The sequence below is a fragment of the Hibiscus syriacus genome, unplaced genomic scaffold, assembly GCF_006381635.1.
Source record: "Hibiscus syriacus cultivar Baekdansim isolate YM2019G1 unplaced genomic scaffold, ASM638163v2 tig00110186_pilon, whole genome shotgun sequence".
In the NCBI taxonomy this organism is placed as follows: domain Eukaryota; kingdom Viridiplantae; phylum Streptophyta; class Magnoliopsida; order Malvales; family Malvaceae; genus Hibiscus; species Hibiscus syriacus.
The window spans coordinates 174,347-191,483 of record NW_024062617.1 but is presented as its reverse complement, the minus strand read 5'-3'; the positions used below and the strand labels follow the sequence as shown (position 1 = coordinate 191,483).

The following is a 17,137-nucleotide window of genomic DNA, read 5'->3' as shown; positions in this document are numbered from 1 at the left end:
TCCTCAACTAAATCACCTTGGAGGAATGCATTATAAACATCCATCTGAAAAAGAGGCCAATAATGAATAGAAGCAAGAGCAAGAACTGCCCTGACAGTGACCATCTTTGCTACATGAGAGAAGGTCTCAAGATAATCAACTCTTTGTTTTTGAGTATACCCTTTAGTAACAAGACGAGCTTTAAACCTTTCTACTTCCCCATTCAAATTGTATTTGATTCGGTACACCCACTTACTTCCAATAGGAGTCTTATCAGATGGCAGGGAAACCAATGACCATGTATTATTTGATTCCAAAGCTAAAATCTCCTCATTCATGGCTTTAATCCAGACAGGATTTTGAATGGATTCTTTATAAGTCTTAGGTTCAACCAAATGAGAAATAGAAGAAAGAAAAAGTTGAGTTTTAATAGGGAGATGAGAATAAGAAAGAAAATTAGAAATGGGATAAATACCTGGAATAGATGAAGATTAATAGGACTGCACATAATTATGTAACCAAACAGGCTGTTTTTTTTACCCTAGTAGACTGTCTAGGAGGAATAAGAATGTTACTTGATAAAGAATCATCAGAAATAATAGGTTGAAGTTGAGGTTGAGGTAGATCAGAAACATTTGTTAAAGCTTGAGGTGATGCAGACCGATATGAAGAAACAGAAAGTATAGAAGAAGAATGACTCAATGAAGAATTGGGCTGAGTAGAGTGAAAAGGCATGACCAGAAAATCTGAATCAAAAACATCTTGAACAGGGAAAAATAATGAAGATGAAGAAATAGGAAAATGAAAAGGGAAAATGTCCTCATGAAACTTTACATCTCTATTAACAAAGAATGTTTATTTTTCAAGATTAAACAAGAGGTATCCTTTTTGAGTTGCAGAATAGCCCATGAAGATGGAAGGTATTGCTTTTGAAGAGAATTTGTCTTTGTATTTTGGTTGAGTGGCATAGCATAAACACCCAAAAACTCTTATATGAGAAAGATTAGGTGGTTTAGCATGAAGGAGTTCAAAATGGCTTTTGCCAGCTAAAGAGGAAGAAGTCAACCTATTAATTATGTAACAGGTTGTGTTGACACATTCTCCCCAAAATTTAACAGGGACTTGGGAATGAAATTTGAGAGCTCTAGCTACCTCTAGTAAATGCTTATGTTTTCTTTCAGCAATACCATTTTGCTGAGAAGTATGAACACATGAACTTTGATGAACAATGCCCAATGAAGAAAAAAAGAACACTCAGTGGCAAAGAATTCAGAACCATTGTCACTTATAATTAACTTAATTGTGACTGAAAAATGGTTTTTCACATAAGCAAAGAAATGTTTTAAAGAGAGGATTGCATCACTCTTAAGCCTCAACAGGAAAATCCAAGACATCCTTGTGTGATCATCAACAATGGTTATAAAAGACTTATAACCACTATAAGTAGAAATCCTATAAGCCCCATAGGTCAATATGTATTAAATCAAAGGGTTTAGATGCTCTAAAAATACTGTGTGGAAAGGGTAACCTAGAATGTTTAGCAAGATGACAAACAAAACACTTATGGATATAGTCAGTATGAAACTTGTAAGACTGTAAGTATGGTATTTTATGTAATCTGGATAAAGAAGAATTCCCTAAACGAGCATGCCAAAGCTTAGTATTATTAACAATTGAAAGACTCATACAAGTAGACGAACCAGAGGCTGGTGTATATTAAAAAAGAATTATAATAAGAAATAAAAGAAATACCAGAACCAAAAGTAGATGAATCAAAAAAATACAGCCCGCTAGACTCTCTTCCAATCCCCTTCATCCTTCCAGTGGAGAGGTCCTGTAATATGCAAAAGTCAAGGTAAAAAGAAACACTGCAATTAAATTCTTTGGTTAATTTGGAAACAGATAGGATGTTATGAGAAAATTTAGGAACAAACAAGACATTTGTAAGGGAATGATCCTGGTTAAGGCAAAAAGAACCTATATGTGTGATAGAAGCTAATTGACCATTATGTAAATGTACAAACCTAGAGTCTGAGGTACATGGAATAGAAGAGATTAACCTTTGAAAATCAGATAACATATGGTCAGTAGCATATGTATCTAATATCCAGTTGAAAGAAAGATTAGTAAAACTAGTATTGACAGAATCAATACCTGCAAGATTTATTGTTGGATCCACAGAAGGTTCTTTGTTCAAGAGGTTAAGGATTTGATTGTACTGAGCGCATGTGAACACAGGAACAGTGGAAGCAGCATCTTGTTATGACTTAGGACTAGCCTGATTGTGAGAACCAAGAGCAGATCGACTAGAAGCCAAAGCCACCTGAATCATTTCTTCTTGGAGAACTTGAAATCAGCAGGAAATCCAATTAGCCTATAACAATTCTCACGTTTATGCCCTCAAATATTACAGTGATCACACACACCAGAAAACTTATTTTTATCACTATACACAACAGAATTAGAGTACATAACAGAAACTTCAGAAATCAGAGAAAGAACAGAAAAGTGAACCCTATGCGATTCTTCCTGTACAAGCATCAAGTACACATGAATTACAGATGACAATGGTTGCATAAGCAGGATCTGACTTCGCACAGCAACATACATCTCATTGAGACCCATGAGAAATTGAAACAATTTCTGTTGAGTGTGGTTAGCAGAGGTGCGTTGTAAAAGAACACAACCGCAAGAAGAAATCAGAACCAAAGCATCATACTCATCCCAAAGTAATTTTAAGCGATAAAATAGGCTGAAATTGTATAATCACCTTGAGTTAGGAGCACAATTTCACGATGAAGGAAGAACGTCCGAGATCCATCAATCTTATCAAATCTTTCCTTCATGTCTTGCCAAACTAAAGCAACACTGGATGCGAAAATGATGCCAGCATAGAGCTCTTTACTCACCGTATTGAGGATCCATGATAATACGAGAGCATTGATTCTCTCCCATTGTGAATGTAATGATTCGTCAAAATCTTCTTTCCGACAATCACCAGTGACAAACCTAACTTGTTCTTTGTAAGCAGAGCAATCTTCATATATCTACTCCATACACCATAATTTTCGATGCCGAGAAGTTGATGCGAGACAAGAAGAAAACCAGGTGCATCAGAGGCATGCAAGAACAATGGGTGATTGAAATCAATGATAAAATTTTCCATGGCAACCAAAGAGGAAAAAAGGGAAGAAAAAACCCTAAATTAATTTTGACTGAGAAAAACGAATTCACGGGAAGCAGATCGACTGAGTCATGATACCATGTTAAAAGGGAATTTTACAGGAAATGTGCTTCATCTATTTTATTCATCATAATAATGGTTTACAAAGCTAATGTATTTATATACAACCACTAGCAATTATTAATCTAAGTAACATATTAACAAATTAATAACAACCTAACTAACTGAATAACTGAAATCTAACAGTTAGTTGTTCATTTGATTTAAGTTGTCTATCCTCATATGAAATTTTTTTGTTATTAATATATGTGTATCTGTCCTAAAAATATATTCTTAAATCGTCATCGAGGTTATAAATTTATGATTATTTCAAGACTTAATGAAAAATGATACAAATTTAGGAATAATTAAAAGATTAATAAAATATAAATAAATGACAGAAAATACAAAAATAACAGTGTATGGGAAAAAACTGAAAGATCAAAACGAAAATGAAAAATATCCAGGGAAGGTGCAGACAAAGCATTGCCCCAAATAAGGCTGTAAAATCAGATAATCGGACAGGTTTCAGTCGGATCTTGACAGGTCGGGTAAAATCGGGTACATGTCAAGTCAGGTTAATTTGATGGTTTGACTCGGATCAGGTAGGGTACAGGTCAAATCAGTCAGGGTCATTTTCAGGTTGATTTGACGCCAGATCCAGATCGGGTTCAGGTCATGTCATTTTCAGTTCGGATCGATGTCAGTTCAGGTCAAAACAGTTCATGTCCGAAGTAAATAAAGACCAGGTTAATTTAGGTTCAGGTGAACTTCATTCGGATCTCATTCAGATCGGGTCACATCATTGACAGATAAAATTCAGGTCGAATGTTTACCTAATACAGATTGAGTTCAGGTCATGTCATTTTTATTTTTGGATTAATTATTTTATCATCTTTCGTGATTGTTGAATTGCAAGTTGTAATTGTATATGATTTCGAGTAAATTAAAAAAAATATTCATGGATCAATTTTGTAAAAAATATAAATTTAAGGACAAAATTGAAGAAATGTAAAATTACAAATAAAATTTTAAAATGTAAATTAAATAATACACGTAGGTAAGGGACCAAATCGAAATAAATTTAAAATGTGAGGTTTAAATTAATATAAAAAAGGGCTAAAGTATACCCATTTAAAAAGTTATGGCCCAGTTACACAAATATAAATAACAACTAACAATGGGCCAAATAAAGATGCAAATATAAATTTAAGGACTAAATTGAATATATATAAAAGTAAAAGACTTAAAATTGAAATAAATTAAAAAACAAAAGGATGAAATTGAAATAAATGCAAAATGTGAAGAAATAATGAAAAATATAGTAAATTTCATTCAATTAAAAAATTGAAAAAATTATAATATATATATATATATAATATAAGTTTATATTATAAACTATATAATTATTATAAGTTATATGTATATAAATTATGTTTATATGAACTATATATATAAACTATGTATATAAACTATACATGTATAAGCTATAAAAAGTATATAGTTTATAAACTATAATTTATATTAATATAGTATATATATGTATGTATAACTAATATATATATATATATATATATATTATAGTTTATAGAAACACTATGCATAAACTATATAAAGTAATAAAATATATAGTTTATAGAAACTTTAAACCCTAAATCAATCCCTAAGTCCTAACCTCTAAACCCTAAATCAATCCCTAAGTCCTAACCTCTAAACTTTAAATCGTAAACTGTAAACCCTAAACCCTAAACCCTAAACTATATATGTAGCTTATAATACATGTATATATAAAATATGTATAGTATATATAAACTATGTATATATATAACACATATATATATATATATCATTAAACATAAGAGACTAAAATAGAAGATTCTAAAATTAACATTAACATTTAATAATTATGGACATTAAAGAAAGAAGAGAAAATTAAAAATAATTAGAATTATATACATGGCTAAATTGTATTGAATGAAAAATTCAATAAATGATTTACAATTAAACCATAACTGAAATGAAAAAAAATCAAAAATTAAATAACAAAATTAAAAAAAATTGATTGATGAAGGATTGAAGGCCTAATTAACCCAATCCATTTCATTGGGCATTAAACCTTCCTGCCATACCCGAAATTCCCAAAATTCCCTCAAAAGTTTTCCCACCTATAAATTTGTCAATTATAAAATCAAAATTTGCCAATTCCCACCTTTAAATTCCTGCCACTCGTGTGAATATTTTTTTTTGAATAAACTCATTTGAATATATATAAAAACTATATGATAACTCCGTAAAAAGGTCACATTTTGGGACCTTTTCACTTAAGTTATTGAATGTTTAAGAGCTCATTTAGGACTATGTAGATGCATTTAGTTGCATGTGGTGGAATTCGGTTTGCCGCGACATTTTATTTTTAAAGCGGTGCTACTTTATGAGAAAGGTGTTTGTCTAATGATATGCAAAGATTGAGAGCAAGGAAAAAAGAAAAGGAAATGCCGTGACATAAGGAGACTGCTAAGCAAAATTAAAATGCCAAGTTAGATTGGCATTTCGAAAGCGTACAAAGTGAAAGAATATATTTTTGAAGCCAGTTGTCCCCCACTTTCACGAGAAATCTGTCTCGAATATTCGCCTGGAGGGATCAGCGCTGCTACAGCCGATCCTGTTGACCACGCCGTCTGCCCTGCAGATCCTGCCTGTCCTTGGGCCTCTGTAGCGGGATCATGCCAGGTACTCAGCCAGCAATCAAGGCTGGATCATATCCAGCTCTGCCTGATCCTCAAGGAATTTAAACATGGTTTGGGGGTATCCTAGGAAAGTCAACACCAAGTCCTAGGGTTAATTTTCCCCTATAAATAGAGGATGAAGTCATATTAAAGAAGACTTGGGGTTCCATATTGATTTGAGCTTAAAAGTTAGAGAGAGAATGTCCTACTTTTCTCTGTCAATCCTACTTGTCGTGGCATTTCTCTGTGACAAGCCTGAGGGAGTGGTGTTCTAGGCATTCGAGAGGAGCTACTTTGCTGGGAACAGTTTATGGTGGCCAAGGAAAGCTCTGACAGTGCACGCCAAAGGCTTTTCCTCATTCCCTTAGTTCTCTATTTTCATATTTTATCACTTGGGTTGTAAGGAACGGATAAACTTGCTTTGTGCTTGCTTATTTCGAACCCCACTATGAACTAATCCTATTTGGTGGGAGTTCATTTTGGATGTTTAAGCTTTATTTCAATAAATGGTTGTTTCTTTATGCTATAATATGTTTTGTCTATGAAGTGTAGTGCTTTAATGTTGTAGGAGCTACGAGAGTAGTCGTTCCTTAGGAGATTCTTTGGGTTCGAGAGTATATCAAGATAACGAATCCTTAGTGTTCGAGAGAAACTAGGGAGGAACCACATAAACAAGGGGTTCTAGATAGTAACTAGGCCTAATCCACCTTAGATATAAGGTTAGGATTTCATTCGACTAAAAGGAGTTATGCATAAACGATAAGTTAGATGTTAATGTTGCCGCAAAAAGGTATTGCCAAGACATATCCTGTTATCTAGACCAATAGGATCACTGTTACACCAATCAGTTTTTCCATGGCATCTTTAATCTGTCGAGTCCCTTACTAGAGATAGCATAGGGCACCTTAGTAGACTCTGTCGGGCAGACTAGGCATAGAAGAAAGACCATTCGAAGAAGTAGACTTAGATTTTCCTTAGTAACTCCTATCACTTACTTTCATAGTAGCTTGTCGTGTGAGAAAGACAAAATCCTATTAATCAACTCGCATATTTACATTCCATTTTGCCTTGACATTTCCATTTGTTTGCACTAAACACAATCTATTTTGCCACGACATATCCATTTGCTACCACATTACCATCGTTTCATTTCCACATCAATCATTTCATTTTGCCACAACATTATCATTTGTATATACCATCACTAACTTTACTTAGGTGACATATTAAAGTGCATTGGCAAACTTATTTGATTTCCCCCAATCCCTGTGGAGACGATACTCACTTATCATTGTATTACTTGTTCGATTGTGTATACTTGTATATATATCCGCACTCATTTTTAGTACTCACAAACAACAGACACTATATAAAGTAAATTACTTATAGAATTTATAAAAACACTATGCATAAACTATATAAAGTAATAAATTATATAGTTTATAGAAACCCTAAACCCTAAACCATAAATCCTAAACCCTAAACCCTATATCCTAAACCCTAAACTATATATGTATAGACACATTTGATAATTCATATATAGTTTATATAAACAATATATTATATAAATTATATATGTAACATTAATCTATAGTCTATATACAATAGTTAGTATATGTAACATATAGTATATGTATACATATAAACTATATACGTAACTTATAGTACATGTATGTATAAACTATATATAGTATATATAAACTATATATATATATATAACCTATATTATATGTATATATACAATCTATTTATATGTTATATAAACTATATATGTAACCTATAGTTTATAAACAATAGTTTATATTAGTGTACTATATAGTTTATACTTTATAACTTATAGTATATAATTTATAAACTATAATTTATATTAATGTACTATATAGTTTATATTAATGTTAATTATCTTAACTGTAATTTATATTAATATAGTATATAGTTTATAAACTATATACTATATTAATATAAATTATATTAACTATAATTTATAAACTATACTATATAATTTATAAAATATAGTTTATATTAATATTAATTTTATAGACTATATTTTATATTAATATTAATTACAAATTATAAACTATATTATATTAATATAAGTTAATATTAATTGTATTAATATTAATTATAATATATAATTTATATTAAGGGCGGGAACTAATCTTTAAGGGCGGGAACTTATTCTCAAAAAATATTAAGGGCGGGAACTAATCTTCACTTTTCATGTGGTGTGTTTCAGTTTTCAATTTTCAATTATTGTTGATTGTTGATTTGCATTAATATATTTTCAATTGCCATTGTTGATTGCTGGGTCAAATAAAAATTACATAATAAATACTTATATTATTAATATTATTTTTTCTTTACATAAATTAAACTATATAATTTACATAAACTAAACTATATTAATTTACATTTAATCATTATTCAATGCCAATATTTTTATTAATTATGTTTTATATAATTTCTATTTAAATAATTTTATTAAATAATTTTATATAATATGTCTATTTATTAATTTAATTATCATAATAAATATTTTATTATAACATTTAAAAATAATCATATTAATTTTTTAATTATATCATAAATTCAAAAACTCATAATTTTATTAAAATATTTTAATTTCGTCCATGGTAATATATAACTCAGGTAAATGTAAGTCGGGTAAATATCAGATCATGTCAATAACAAGTCGGATCATTTACATGTCATGTTAAAAACAGGTCAGGTTGAAAACATGTCGGGTAATACCAGTTATTTACCAAGTCAATATCGGATTCGAGTTCATATCATTCGGATGCAAGTCGAGTTCGAGTATCATTTTTTCGGTTCAATTCAGGTTCAAGTCATTCTCAGGTCAGGTGCAGGTCGGGTTCAGATCCACAATTTCTAGGTCCAACTAAAATTCAAGTAAACACCAATTCCGAATCGAGTCAGTTTCGGTTCGCTACAGCACATGATAAAAATAATTTTAATTCGAATCGATTTCAGTTAATTTTACAGGTCGGATCAGCTTTTTACAACCCTAACCTCAAACGCTGCCTTAAAAATTATTTCTTTGACTCTTCTCTTAATGTTTTATTAAGTCATAAAGGTAATACATTAACACGTGCGGAACATTGTCCCCTCTTCCCTTCACGCGCCTTTTATCACGCGCACTTCCTCACAATGTTATAAATACAACATCCCCTTACTGCATCTCAAATTCGAACCCGAACCCGAATCATAATCTGTTTAAAAAAGCTGAGTCGAGTCTCAGTTGTTTGGGTTTTCTCCTTCGCTTCCTCCGGACTACCGCTTCCGCCGCCGTAAACACCCGAAATGAAGGCTACCCGGTTTTCTTCAGCTAAACCCGTTCAAGCACTAAAGCCGACGAAGACTGTTTCTTTAGATGAAGATCCCGCTACAGCCTCCGATGCATTGCCGCTTCCTTTGCACCTGACGAATGCTACTTTTTTACCCTTTTCTTCTCGGTGGTTTACTTCATTCTTTCCCATTGACGTGAAAAGATCCGTACCTCTACGCCTCGCCACGTCGTCACCTTTTCTGAGATCGTCACGATTATCGCCTTTGTAGTATCGTTCATTTACCTTTTAGGGTTCTTCGCGATTAACTTTGTTCAGTCTTTGGTTTTCCGACCTTCCCCTGACGTTTGGATTTCCGAGGACGATGAAGAGGAAAATAAAGTTTTGCTTTGTAAAGAAGATGCCCGTAAAGTCCCTTGTGGAAAGCTCTCGCTGGCTCCTCAGGCACCCATCGTAACTGCCCAGAAAGTGTTCGATGAAAAGCCTGTGACAGTTTTAACGGAGGAAGACGAGGAGATAATTAAATCCGTAGTGGCGGGAACAACCCCTTCTTATTCGTTGGAATTGAAACTAGGTGACTGCAAGAGAGCGGCTGCAATCAGGCGTGAGGCGTTGCAGAGATTAATCGGGAACTCGTTGTCTGGATTGCCCTTGGAGGGGTTCAATTACGAGTCGGTTTTAGGTCAGTGTTGCGAGATGCCGGTCGGGTACATGCAGATTCCCGTGGGAATGCTGGCCCTCTGTTGCTTAATGGAAGAGAGTTCTCTGTTCCTATGGCAAGATGCTTGGTGGCCAGCACTAATAGGGGATGCAAGGCTATTCATTTGTCTGGTTGAGTTACTTGTGTTCTGTTGAAAGATGGAATGACTAGAGCCCCGGTTGTACGGTTCGGATCCCAATAACTTCGAGACCTTATTTGTTGTTTTCAACAGGTTCGTTGTAACAACCCGATTTTCAAAATAATATTTAATTAAAATTGGAGGGTTTAATCGTGAAAATTTGGCGAAAATTTTGAAAGATTTTAAAACTTGGAGCTTGTTTTAAAGTTAAAGAAAATTCAGGGACCAAGCCCTGAATTTAACCTTGGAGTGTCGGCAGGCAATTGTTATATGCGTGATTTCTGTTTTGAAAAACAGAAATCAATTTCACAAATCATTCCTCACGCACACAACTTCCAAAGTCGATTCCGACGCCGTCCGAATTCCGATCGTTGTTTTGAAACCACCGTTGTGTTCATCATCGAGCGATGAACAAACCCTTAAAATTAATTGAAACGAAACACGGCCAAACGTCGGGAATTTCTAGTCAAAGTAGCGACGGTTTTGTTAGCTCTATCGCCGAGGAAATCTTAAATTCACCGCTGATCGTTGCTCCGTTTACGACACCTCCCGCACCATCGTGTTCCTTGTGCCGTTCCGAGTTCACCGGTGTCAACCTTGTCCGCCGTAGACGGCGGCGCGTGAGGAGGTGGTGCAGTCAAAGATTCGGCCGATTTGAAATCGAGCTCTCTGCCGTTCAAAATTTTGAACCGATCGTTGTAAGTATCTCGAAATCGCTCAAAATAATTTTTAGAAATTTTTTCGGGATTTTTAGGGCCCCGAAGGACGCCTCACGCGCCACACGCGCCGCCGCAGGGCGAGTGGCTGCTGGAAACCGGTTTAACCGGTTTTCAACCGGTTCTGACCGGTTTCAACTGGTTCGAACCGGTTTGACCGGTCTGAACTGGTTTGACCGGTCTGACCCGACCCGACCGTTGACCGTTGACTTTCTTTGACCAAAACTTAAAATGGCTTTGACCGAGCATTAAACGACCGTTAATCTTTTCCGAGTATACCTATCCTGATAGTTTTCGACGTGCCGAATCCGTTTCCGTGGTCTGTTTTGTCAAATTCGAATCCGAAGGTCTCCAAATCTACGGTCAAAGTGGTTGACTTTGACTTTGACCAAGAATTTGAATTTTCGGAAAGTCATACTTTATGTTTTTTGACGCCCTGATTCTGATTCCGCAATCCGTTTGGCCAAATTCAGACTCGAAATACCTCAAATTGATAGTCAAACCCGAAAAATGCTTATATACTTAAGAAGTTTAGCTTTGAACAATTAAATAGGATTTGGGACTGATAAATATTATTGTTTGAAGGTACAAGAGACTCTCCGGATCGTTCGACAGCTCGACCCAGCTCTTCTAGATCAGTTAAACCACGTGTACCAGTATTCACCCGTTCGAAAACTTTAGCAGAGCGTGGTGAAACCAGCAATCAGTAGATTTGTTATTTGAATCTATTGTCGAGGTGTGTTCCCTACTTATTACTGAACTGTTTTATTGGTTTTAATATGTGGTACACCGAATTCATTGGTTATTGTTTTATTGATGCACCGATTTAATGTGACAATTTATGGAATATGGCTGCTATCTAATTTTTGTTTTGAAATGGTATATGATTACCATGTTTTTGGATTTATGGAATTTATGTCACGGTGCAATTGAATTTTGGAATTGAATTACGATGGAATAGCTCTGATCAAGCTAACTGGGCCTAATGTGACTCTTGAGGGCCCCAAGATGTTTCATTAGGTCGGCTTTCCTTTGCTGTGTGCTTAGGGTAAACTATATGGACTTATTGACTTGGGCTTAAGGATACAAGCTTCAGAGCCTATCCTTAAGTCGGCTTTCTTTTTGCTATGTGCATAAAGTAAGCTATATGGAAAATAATTTTGGGAACTACTGATGGTGTACCAGAAAAGGGTTTAAACTATGATTTTCAAAAAGTTAAACTCTTTTACGAATTTGTGAGATTACTGGACTATGATTTGTACCTATTGTGATTTTATGGAAATGTTGGGACACACTGAGCCTAGCTCACCTTTTGAAAATGTTTTCCCCTTTCAGATACTGTTGGTTAGATACCTTGGTTCGAGCACTTGGAGGATCAACATATCTCTTGAAGTAAATCAGATTGTAATGTTTTTATCTGGCAAGTTGACTTTATTTTGGTGACATGGACCTTATTTTAAAATATCGGATTTTATAATGATAACTCTTTTGCTAATACTGCTCGGTTTATTGTGATATTGAATTTGAAGACATGTTTTAAATTAAATTATTATTTATTGGTACTATATTTACGAGTTGGATTTTGATAGTATAATTTATTTATAATTTCATGTTATTTATAATGTGATTTTATATTGATGGAATAACGGTTTCGAAAAATGTCTTTAATAATCATAATGTGATCCACTAGACTTAGTCGAAACGCATAGGCCGGGTCTAGGGGGTTACATTCGTTTTGACCTTTTTTGAATTCCGGATAGATTGATTTACAATTCAAGCTAATATCTGTAATGGTTTATTGAAAGTTTTGGATTTTTTTGGTGGTTGCAGATCAAGTAGATTTGGTAGGCTTCAAGGTATCAAGTGTGCAATTGCAGGGAAAAATCTGTACATGAGATTCACTTGCAGTACCGGTGATGCCATTGGGATGAACATGGTTTCCAAGGGAGTCCAAAATGTTTTGGATTTCCTTCAAACAGATTTCCCTGACATGGATGTCATTGGCATCTCTGGTGAGTTTCTTTTTTTTCATAGACTTGCAATATTTATGTTATATATCTATTTACCGCTCGACTTCGATTACTGAATGTTATGAATTTGTTCATGTAGGAAACTTTTGTTCAGACAAAAAACTGGCTGCGGTAAATTGGATCGAAGGACTAGGCAAATCTGTTGTCTGTAAAGCCATCATTCCAGGTGATGTGGTGAGGAAGGTCTTGAAGACAAGTGTGGAATCTCTCGTGGAGCTTAACATGCTTAAGAACCTTATTGGCTCAGCCATGGCTGGAGCTCTGGGTGGATTCAACGCTCATGCCGGTAACATTGTGTCTGCAGTCTACATAGCTACTGGCCAAGATCCGGCTCAAAACATCGAGAGCTCTCATTGCATCACCATGATGGAAGCTGTTAACGACTGCAAAGACCTTCACGTCTCTGTCATAATGCCTTCTATCGAGGTAACCAATCGTGTCTGATTATCGAAACACAAGAATTCAAATTACCAAAACAATATCCTGGTTATTGATTGATGTTAGTGCCTAATTATCCGTATTCCCCCCATGATTCATCCTTTAGGTTTTGGTGGTAGAACTCAACTTGCATCTCAGTCAGCCTGTTTGAATTTACTCGGAGTGAAAGGTGCGAGCAAAGAGATGCCCGGAGCGAATTCGAAATGCACATAGGAAACAAATCTCTTTGTAATAAGTTGGAAGGAGATATGGTCTATTTTTAATTTTTAATTTTATTTTGTATTTTCGTTCTTTTATGTTATATAATCCAAGACAAAAGCCCAGGGCATGTAACCTGATAACACGAGTAAAATAATAGAATTGTTAATTAACATATTTTTCCTAAGTTTTACCTTTTTTGTATTGTTTATTTGATGATTTATTATAATATTGATTATTTCACCGATTGGGTTGGTTTTATTAATTTAAATAACACTAAATTGGTGATTTATTGAGTATATTAGAAAGATCTTTGCCAGTGTGGGACGAAACAAAGATCTATAAAAGATGCCCTTCCAAGCATGATCATCATGAATAAACTTTGAAGGCATAATTGTTGATTACTCCAAATAAAATGACAAGTTTCCTATTGATACGATTTATGAAAAATATTAAAAATAAAAAACTTAATGAGAAAAGTATAAATAGGGGCAAATAAATTTTTGGGTAAATTATGCATTTAATACTTAAACTATCAGTTTTGGTTCATTTTAATATTTAAACTTTCAAAACCATACTTAAAGTTTAATTTTTGTTTCATTTTAGTACCCTTTCAAAATTTAACATTAAATTTTGAACAATATGAAAGTTTAAATACTAAAACTGGCCGAAGCTAATAATTTAAGTATTAAATATGTAGTTTACCCGAAACTGTACTATGATCCTAAATCTTTGAGATGTGAACACACGTATTTATTGACATTACGAACTTTCATGTTGATCCAAGTATAACTTAAATCACAATCTCTAATATGCGTTTTCCCTTTTATTGCTTGCTTTTGGTTTTAAATTCTTGGTGATGTACCTGCTGGAGCTGTAGTGCTTCTTCATGCCTGTGCTCATAACCCAATGGGTGTTGATCCAATAGTTAAACAACGGGAGCAGATCATACAGTTGATAAGATCTGAAGGGCTATTGCCCTTCTTTGACAGTGCTAATCAGGTAATTGTCTGATGTTAGAATGTTGCTTAGAGTACACCATAGACGTTAATCTTATAGTTTTCATAGGTTATAGAATGGTTATTTTACACTTGAATTTTGACATCCAGGGATTTGTAAGTGGTAGCTTAGATGCAAATGCACAACATGTTCGCATGTTTACTGCAGATGGGGGAATGCTCTATAGCTCAAAGCTACGCAAAAATATGGGACCTTATTGTGTAGTGAAATACTTAAAAAAAATTAAAGAAATTTTTATACTATATCAAAATATTACAAATAAATTATAAAAAAATAGTTATTTTACTATATTTTAATTTAATATATTTAAAATATTTAACACTAAAATTTTAAATCCAACTTCTTTTAAGAACTTTTAAAAGACATTTTCTTATAGTACATTTCAAAAGCATTGCCAAACCTATTTTGATGGATTCGTAGACAACGCCAGAATGATGGTTAATATTTTTAGATTCTACGTTAATAAAAAAACTAAACATGGCCGTAGTATTTTTTAATGGAGAATTTTTTATATTGATTTCTTTTGTAAGTTATAAATATAAAGAGATTCCCTTGAATAGAGAAGAAGGTGATGAAGTATATGAGGTGCTTATGATTGGTCTCAGCCTTAATGTTTTCTTGGTGCAGCCTATTTGTACTATGCCGAACATATGAGGGGTTGTTGGGATATACAACTTTATACTTCCTGATTCATTCTCTATTCTTATAACTCAAGTTTAATATCTCCCCTCAAATGATTATGGCCAAATGATTTCAAGGGACATGAAATGTGTTCCTAGCACCAAAAATACATGATTTCTTAGTAATATAGCTTTTGACTTGAATAAATTTTTTGATAGTACACAATATATTTAAATTTTGTATGAAATGATATTTTTGTCTCACCCTAACTACATCTGACTTGATGCTTGTATTTTTAATATTTTTAGCTCTAATTTTTTTCTTGTCTAAAAATTTGATATAAAATAATTATCCGCTTTATTTTTTTGGTTTTGTGTTAGTTATAATGTAAAAGAGCTCACAAGTTATTGTTTTAGCTGGAAAATGAATAACATGTGGCTTGATCCTCATGTATTTTTCCAATGGTAATCTCTTGTTCTTTTTCTTCAAGGATTCACCTTCTGTTCATCTTTCTTAAAGGTATGCTTTTAGTTCCTAGTGTGGGTTTATGCCCCTGTAGTGAATTTTCTTAAGCTATACATATATTCTTCTCCTATTTTCATTTCTTTCTCATTACAAGGAATTATGGTCTATACTATACCTGAACTTTTTAAATTTCTGTTGAAGCAAACAGTGAAGAGGATAGTATGCATAACAACGAACTAATAATTTAGTTAGGTTGTTACATGGAATCTATCACATGCATCGACCTATAAGATCCTTTTTCCCTATCATGTTGGATATGCATATCAAGAGAAATCGTTGATATTACTTTCTTTTAATTTCATTAAAAAGTTGTTTAGCTTGCAATATCTACTATTTCAATTTGGTTTGTCTATTCTAAGACCATTTGAATTGACTAATTAATCTAAAATCAAAGGCTAAAATGTATAGAAAAATTATTCATGCTTTTTTTAACAGAGAAATATATTTGAAACTTTCTTTTCTATAAGCAATAAGTATAGGGATGTTCTCTTGAATAGAGATGAAGATGATGAAGTATAGGAGGTAATTATGACTGGTTTCAGCCTCGATGTTTTCTTGGTGTAGCTAGCCTGTTTCTGCTGTGCCGAACATCTGAGGTTGTTTGGCTGAATGAATTTACAACTTCCTGCATTTTGATTCATTCTCTATTCTTATAAGTTATAACTCCAATTTCATATCTCTCCACAAATGATAATGGCCAAATGATTTTCAGCATATAGGGAATCTATGTCCTGAGCACCAAAATAATTTTTTTTTTGTAATTTTCTATTTGGAATTTTCTTTTCTATAATCAACAAGTATAGAGATCTTCTCTTGAATAGAAAAGAAGGGGATGAAGTATAGGAGGTAATTATGACTGGTTTCAGCCTCGATGTTTTACTGGTTTCAGCCTCGATGTTTTACTAGTTTCAGCCTCGATGTTTTTCTGGTGCAGCCTATTTGTGCTATACCGAACATCTGGGGGTTGTTTGGCTGAATGAATTTACAACTTCCTACTTTCTAATTCATTCTCTATTATTATAATTTATAACTCCAATTTCACATCTCTTCACAAATGACAATGGTCAAATGATTTTCAGTAGATAGGAAATCGGTGTTCCGAGCACCAAAATAATATTTTTTTCTTTGTAATATCCTATTTGAAACTTTCTTTTCTATAAGTAATAAGTATAGAGATTTTTTCTTGAATAGAGATGAAGGTGATGAAGTATAGGAGGTAATTATGATTGGGTTCATCCTCGATGTTTTCCTGGTGCAGCCTATTTGTGCTGTGCCGGACATCTGGAGGTTGTTTGACTGAATGAATATACGACTTCCTACTTTCTGATTCATTCTCTATTATTATAACTCCAATTTCACATCTCTCTACAAATGATAGTGTCCAAATAATTTTCAGTATATAGGGAATCGATGTTCCAAGCACCAAAATAATATTTTTTTCTTTGTAATATCCTATTTGAAACTTTCTTTTCTAAAAGTAATAAGTATAGAGATTTTTTCTTGAATAGAGAGGAAGG

The 17,137-nt window shown here is 33.4% G+C and overlaps 1 pseudogene; it reads left to right on the top strand.

The window, feature by feature from the left end:
* Positions 1 to 9,249: 9,249 nt before the first annotated feature.
* Positions 9,250 to 13,469, top strand: LOC120217265 (annotated as a pseudogene).
* The last annotated feature ends 3,668 nt before the right edge of the window (positions 13,470 to 17,137 follow it).